This window comes from Nuphar pumila, chromosome 9, assembly GCF_984573655.1.
Source record: "Nuphar pumila chromosome 9, dmNupPumi1.hap1.1, whole genome shotgun sequence".
NCBI classification, from domain to species: Eukaryota; Viridiplantae; Streptophyta; class Magnoliopsida; order Nymphaeales; family Nymphaeaceae; genus Nuphar; species Nuphar pumila.
Window position 1 is genome coordinate 115,606,958 of NC_143257.1, and position 7,476 is coordinate 115,614,433.

Below are 7,476 nucleotides of genomic sequence, written 5' to 3' on the forward strand. Positions count from 1 at the left end.
TTAAATTAATGCTAGGTTTAGATTAATCATGTGTTTTGGGTCGGTGGTAATCTGTGTTGAAACCCCAGTCCTTTGAATTTGATTGGGTATAACTGCATTGTTCGTTTGATATCATTTTTCTGTTTAAATGTTGTTACCTGTGTGCATGACCAGTTTGTGTCACTATATGCCTTGTAGATTCAACCTTTGCATGCTCTAGCTTTGGATGCAGGTTAACTCTACCATTTACTAATATGTATGCTTAACAGGGAAATTCAGTCATGGTATTGTCTCAGTTCTGATACGGTAGGGGTGAGTGTTGCTATTAATATTAGGGGTTGAACTGGCATTGTTCTATACATAGTAACTTATACAGACTACTCCTGACAGAAAAATCATTGGTTATCATATTATACTTTATGCTGTGGAAAAAAAAAAGGGGATTAGTCATTGGCATAGCTTGTCTGTGATATTCAAATATAGATATATATATTTATATATACCTCTGCATACTGAATTCTGCTAATAAAAGGGAATTTACTTTGAAATGATTACGAGTGGGACATATTATGGCTATTCGTTGCTAATTAGTTCGATGTATAATTTGCTGCAATTCAGATGAACCATAGTGGTGCAATATTTCTATTTAAATGTCATGATAGCTCATAATTTTGTTGCCTTTTTTGTGTAATTAAACAACAATAAGTTCTTTGATATATGTGTGCTAAGTGTGGCTCTGAAAATGTAGACTTCTCTTAATTGTGGATTCCTGTAAAATGGTCATACTAGCTATACCATTATTGGATCTCAAAGGAGGATCAATGTTAATCTATTTTGTTGTTTCATCATAGGATTCTGAAAAATTTAGTTTGACTAGCCCTGTATGTGATATGAGTGATCTCTGTTAAATGAAATATATAGGTTCACAACATCATGTGATATGATTAGGAATCAACATGCCTATTTTATGGGATTGTTAAAATTGTTTGTAAATGGATTGAAACATTTGATATTTCTGAATATACATACCTGGTAATCTGTTGTGGGAAAAATCTTGGAAGCAAGTATATATGAGAATCTAGTTGGATTCATGTTAAGTTGAAATTTAAGTTAACATTATTCAGTTGATATGCAAATTCCTATTTAGATGCCTATAGGTGGATGCTTGGTTCCATATGAAGCTGCATATTAGTTAGATGCTCAATGTCTATGTAACTGCATAGTAAGGGTAGGTTCAAATTTGTACAAAGCTGCATATCAAGTTGATATTCAATGCAAACTTAACTGCATATTAGGTTGCTATTCACTGTTACATGAAGCTGTATATTAAACTAATGCTCAAATGCATGTTTAGCTGCATGGTAAAATGTTATTCAATTTTTTATACTAAGCTGCATAATTTAGTATGTTCAAATGCGTATTTCTTAAGATATTCAAAATGCCATTAAGTGTATATCTTTTAGAATGTTCAAATGCGAATGTGTTGGAAGAAAGGTATCTAGTTGTATTACCAAATCTCTAAGATTACATTGCATGCTCAATAAAGGACACCAATTGTGTCTCTGCTTGTTTGGCAGAGCTTTTAGTTCATGCCACTATGTGTTGGGATGTCACAAGTCAGAACCTAATGGTACGTGGTGTAAATTTGCTATTGAAGAATAAATAAATAAATAATAATAATGATGATGAATGATGATCTGGTAACCGAACCTATGGGTCAGTTTGTTGTAGATATATGAATGTCAAGTCAGTGTGTTGTGGGTCATGCATATATCATCAAAGTTATGATGTGAATTCACATGAAAATGAGAATATAATATTGTTGCCCGACTGGTTTAAAGATATCGGGGCATTTGTGCTTCACTGGTTTAAAGGCACCAAAATACTCTGGGTAATAACCATAAAACTGACGATAAACTTAAATTTAAAATTTGTGGCTTGACTGGTTTAAAGGTACCGGGGCATTCGTGCTTGACTGGTTTAAAGGCACTGAAGCACTTTGAGTGGGTTACGCAATCAATATGACAAAGGATTGGGATTGTTCTATACACCTTGGTAAAATGACTAAGGTTGGGAATTCTACTGCTGTGGTAGTAGAAGGAAGTTAAGAAAATACCCTGTACTTCGGGAAATATAATTAAATGAAAAGATTAACCCACTCAGATTCGGGCTTACCTTGGAGAGGGTAGGTGGTACAAAACTCCGAGGACATGTTTTCTGTTTCGAGCTAAAGTGACTCGTTGGTCTCCAGTCCTCGGAGTTGAGGGGGACCCGGACTACCAATATGTCCTAGGTGGTAGCTCTTTGTTCATTTGCAGAAGTTAGGGATGCATCTTGTTTTGGTTTTGGCCTTTGGGAGTTTCTCTCGGTCACTGGCCGCTCCCTTGGGATTTCAGTCTCAGTTAGAATGTTCGGGTTAATAAAACAACTTTGAATAATATACCCCCGAACGTTCTCTTCTGTGATGGTTGTCTTGGCCCGTGTGTACCCACGGGATAAGAAAAGATAAACAATTAGAACAGCTAGGTATCACAGTGATTGGAGTTACTAAAGAGACAATTTCATATTCTTTCTAGCATGCTTTATATTTTGAGCGTGTGATGAAATGCAAATCCTGAAATGTGTGGATATAAAGTAATCGTGATGAAATGGCATCCTGAAATGTGTAGATACGAGATGATTGAACTATTACATGAAAGTTATGTAGGTTATTGTTATTTGCTACTGCATAACATACCTCACTTGCTTATTAATGTTGCATAATATGCTTTACTTGCTCCGTTATTGTTATGGAATTTGCTTACATGCTCAGGTTTATGATTGTTGATTTGTGTTGCATAATCTGTTTACTTGTTTAGATATATGTTGAAAATCTCTTTGACACTCACATCACATGCGAGATTCATGATATACCTGCATTAAGAGTTACAGTTTTCCTACTTAGACGTGGTAGTCTAATTTCTATATTTTTTATCATTTTCAGGCAAAGAAGTAGACCTATGAGCGGCTGCGAGATGAGGCATCGGATCGAGATTTTTGGATTTATTGTTCCAGGGATAGTTTGAGTTCCTTTTATGTTTTTAACTCTGATGATTTTCATTGATAAATGGAATGAAATAAATGTGTTGGGTTTCCTCTCCATCGTAATGTCTCGAAATAGTTAACCCTATATTATTTCTTGTTTCTGCTGTAAAAAAAAATAAATTTCCTCTTAAATTTGGGTTAAAATTTTGGGGCATTACAAATGGTATCAGAGCTTGAGGACAATAAATCAAAGATTACGGTCGTGCCACACCCTGTAAGCGCTCTGTGAGTATGAGTTATTTTGTTTTGTTATTTATCATAATACTTGTTCTTTTAATGTGATTCTCATATTAGCACATAGGTGAATTCATGCCTATAATTGATTAATTTTCACTTATTAGGGAATGATATATAACACCTACAAATGATTAGGTTTTAGCTTGTTGACTTATCACGCCTGCAAATCATTAATATCGACCTACTAGGTGAATAATGTATCACACCTACATAGTTTCTCTGAAGATATTGTATTATGATTGTCTGAATGAATTTTGTCGAGACCAAATTTTAGCTCTGAACTTCTCTTACAAACTCATTGTGTGTTGTCTTGATCCTGATATATATTAGGATATATGTTGCGAGCTCACAAAAATATGTGCATCCTTGTCGATACCAATTCTCTCAGACTACGATCTCTATGGGAATCCTGCAATGAAATTTTGAGGACAAAATTCTTTTTAGGGGGAAATGATGTAATACCCGTAAATTTTATCAGATAAATAAATTTAGATTTTAAGTCATTAAGGTGATACACGAATATTTTATGGTTTTAATTATTTATTCGTAATTGGATCTGCTGTAAAAAAAATTATTTCTGGGTGCCCTATATTAATTGGATCTGATACACGAAAAATTAATTCGTAATGGTTTTAATTATTTATTCGTATTCGTAATGTAATGTCTCGAAATACTTAACCCTATATTATTTCTTGTTTCTGATGTAAAAAAAAATCCTCTTAAATTTGGGTTAAAATTTTGGGGCGTTATAAGTATTATAAAAAATAATATATATTATTTTATTTTAAATATTTTATTCATGTATAGTACTTAAAATATGATAAGTAATGGCATGGGCAGTATGTGGATATTCTATTTGTTTAAAACTAATTATATTTTTTTGCAAATGTAACTATATGCAGATGTCGATCCATATATCAGATGTAAGTGCTATTGCATAAGATAATGAAATTAGTGTAACTATTAAAATTTTCTTAGATTCATTATATAATTTAAATAAGTTAGTATGCATAATACTTCTAGGAATTTTAGTATATGAAGGTTCAAAAGAATCTTTTACCGTATATTCAAAATATTTGGATTCACATATTTGAAATGATAATTCATCTTGAATTATCCATTTTTCTATGTTATCCAAAGCTCTTTCTTTAGAATAAGAAAAATTAGCTAATCTACTACTGGTAGTAGCTATTTGTGTTTGGGTGCCTTCTCTAATAGGATGTTTATTTTTAATGTGATGGGTAAGTGTGCCTAAACCCGCTCCTATTGGATGGCTATATGTGTCACCACATTCATTACATATAGCTTTTCTTTGATCATTTATTGTTTCAATTCTAAAATATTTCCAAACTTGTGAGGTTTTTCTTCTAGTGCTAGTTGTAGGAGTAGATATGGATGAAGAGGGATTTGTTGGTAATTGGGTCTCTTCTACTTTGTTGGAGCTAATAAATTCATCAATATAAGGAAATTCAACTATTTTTTTTAATAATAAAATATAAAAATTTAAAAAGTAGTGATTTTGTATTTTCAAAAAATAGATAATATACTATAGTGACTGTTGAATTAGTAGTGTGTAGTGACCTTTTTTAAAGAAATGTAAAAGAGAGAGATCTTGTTTAAAAAAGAAAGGTTGAAGAAGAAGAAAAATAAAATTAACAATAAATTTAAATTACCTCAACCTGCAAAATTTGAAGCTTTAATATCTTAGCACTTTTTCTTTTTGAGAGTTGTAGAGAGAGATTTGGCACTTGTAGAGAGAGAGTAGTGAAAGAATGAGAGTTTTAAAAAGAGAAAATGTAAAAAAAAATGTAAAGGGTGAGGGGTATTTATAGATTTTTTAAACTTTCATTTTTCTCAAAATACCATTACAATATAGTTGTTGGGAGGGTTAAAAATATCTTTTGGGTGTTTTAAGCTCATTTGACCAAAAAACCATTCAAACTAGTTGTTTATAGTTGTTGGGAGGGTTATTTTTGGAAAAAAATCGAAACTAGTCTTTTTATAGCCGATACAGTTCACTAGACAGGTTGTTAGACGGGTTGAGACAGGTTTGCGGGTTGGTCTGGTCTGGTTCACGGGTTAAATGAGTCTGGATCATAATGGGTTTTTAGGCTAGTGGGGTGAAACCGACACAACCCACTATACGGTTCACGGGTTGGGCCTGAACCATTACTATAGCTCTTGGGTAGTGTGGGGCCAGGTTCCAACATGCCGGTTCTGGTCAGGTTAACGGGTCAAACCGGACCATTAGCCACCTCTAGGATTGCCTAACCCCAGCTTCTCTTTAAAGAAAACCATCTTCTGACCAACCGTTTCTTATAGTGTTGTTTCATATGCTAAAAGTATAGTTATTAAATGTAAAAAATGATTGTACTATATGATAAATATGATGCATTTTTCAAAATGCTTCACAATTTTTGTTATTTTTTTCAAGTTCAAAATTGTAAATATAGGGTTTTAAAATGACTTTTTTACCTTTCACACATGTGATTTCTTAAATATATGTGAATTTCCTCTTAATTGTGTGATTATTTTTTATAGAACAATTTCCATCTGTATCTCTTTAATTCGACGTCAAAAACTTGCATTTTTACAGTCGTTCGAAAGCTAAGACATAGGCCTGTAACTTTTTTATTTTGAGTCTGAATTGAAAAGCCTTCTAGTGTTTTTGTTTTTGCATTCCAAAATTGGAATAAAAATATGCTCTATAGAGTGGAACATGCGCGGTTATGCCTTTCTTGACTTTTCTGTGCTATTTTTCATTCACATGCGCTAAAAATCGAGAAAAATAAAAAGAAAAGAACAAAGATAGATCATGACGTTAGCTTTCTAACCCCACCAAGATCACCTTGATCTCATGAGCGGTTATGGAGAAACATCATTTGGAAGATATATTGTTTGGTTGTTCCAGTCTGTAGAGCATTCTTCCATTTCAGTTTTGTATCTTAAAAGCGAAAACCTTATAGGTGTTTTCGGCTCTTATTCAAAACAAAAAAGTTGTAGGACTATGTATTAGCTTTCCAACAACTATAAAAATATATATTTTTGATGTCGGAGTTGTGAGATAAAGACTTGAGAACATAGATTATTTTACAAAAAATATATATGCAATTTTTGCATATATTTTTTGTGATTTTCTCTTAAAGTATATGTGAAAATATAGGATATTTGTGAATTTAGTAGTAAGTGATAAGTGGAGTTTCACATTTATATTTTTGTGAAAAGGTAGTATATTTATAATTTTATGAAATATTTATGAATTTAGGATTTTTGCAAATATTTCATGAAATCCCAAAAATATATGTGCAAAACTCCACTTATCACTTACCACTAAATTCACAAATATTTTATAAAATCGCAAAAATATATGTGTGAAACTCCACTTATCACTTACTACTAAATTCATAAATATGTTACTAAATTTGCAAATATTTTACTAAATTCATAAATATCCTACATTTTTGCAAAAATGTTTGTGTAAAACTCCACTTATCACTTATGACTAAATTCATGAATATCCTATGTTTTCGCATATACTTACAGGAAAATGCAGAAAACATATGTGGAAATCATATATATATATATATATATATATATATATATATATATATATATATATATATATATATATATATATATATATATTCTGTAGAACGATCTATGTTTTCAAGTCTTTATTTCTCTGCTTCGACGTAAAAAACTTGTGTTTTTATAGTAATTGAAAAGCTAAGAAAATTCTTGTTTTTGATATCCAAAATCGTAATAGAAGCATACTCTTTATACCAAAATAACCGAACAATCTATCATTCAAATGACGTTTTTCTTCAACCGCTCATCAGATCAAGGTGATCTTGGTGGTGTTGGAAAGTTGATGTCCTGATCTATCTCTATTTTTTTCTTCTCAATTTTCAGCGCATGTGGCTGAAAAATGGCATAGAACAAATAGAAAATGTGAAACCATGCTTGTTTCAGTCTGCAAAGCATATTTTTATTTAGGTATTGAAATACAAAAATGAGAACCATAGAAGGGTTTTCAGTTTTGACTAAAAATAGAAACCTATGGCTCAGCTTTTCAACGACTATAAAAATATAATTTTTTAATGTCGAATCATAGAGATATAGATCTGAGAATAGAGACAGTTTTGTAAAAAATATTCACATATTTAAGAAGAAATT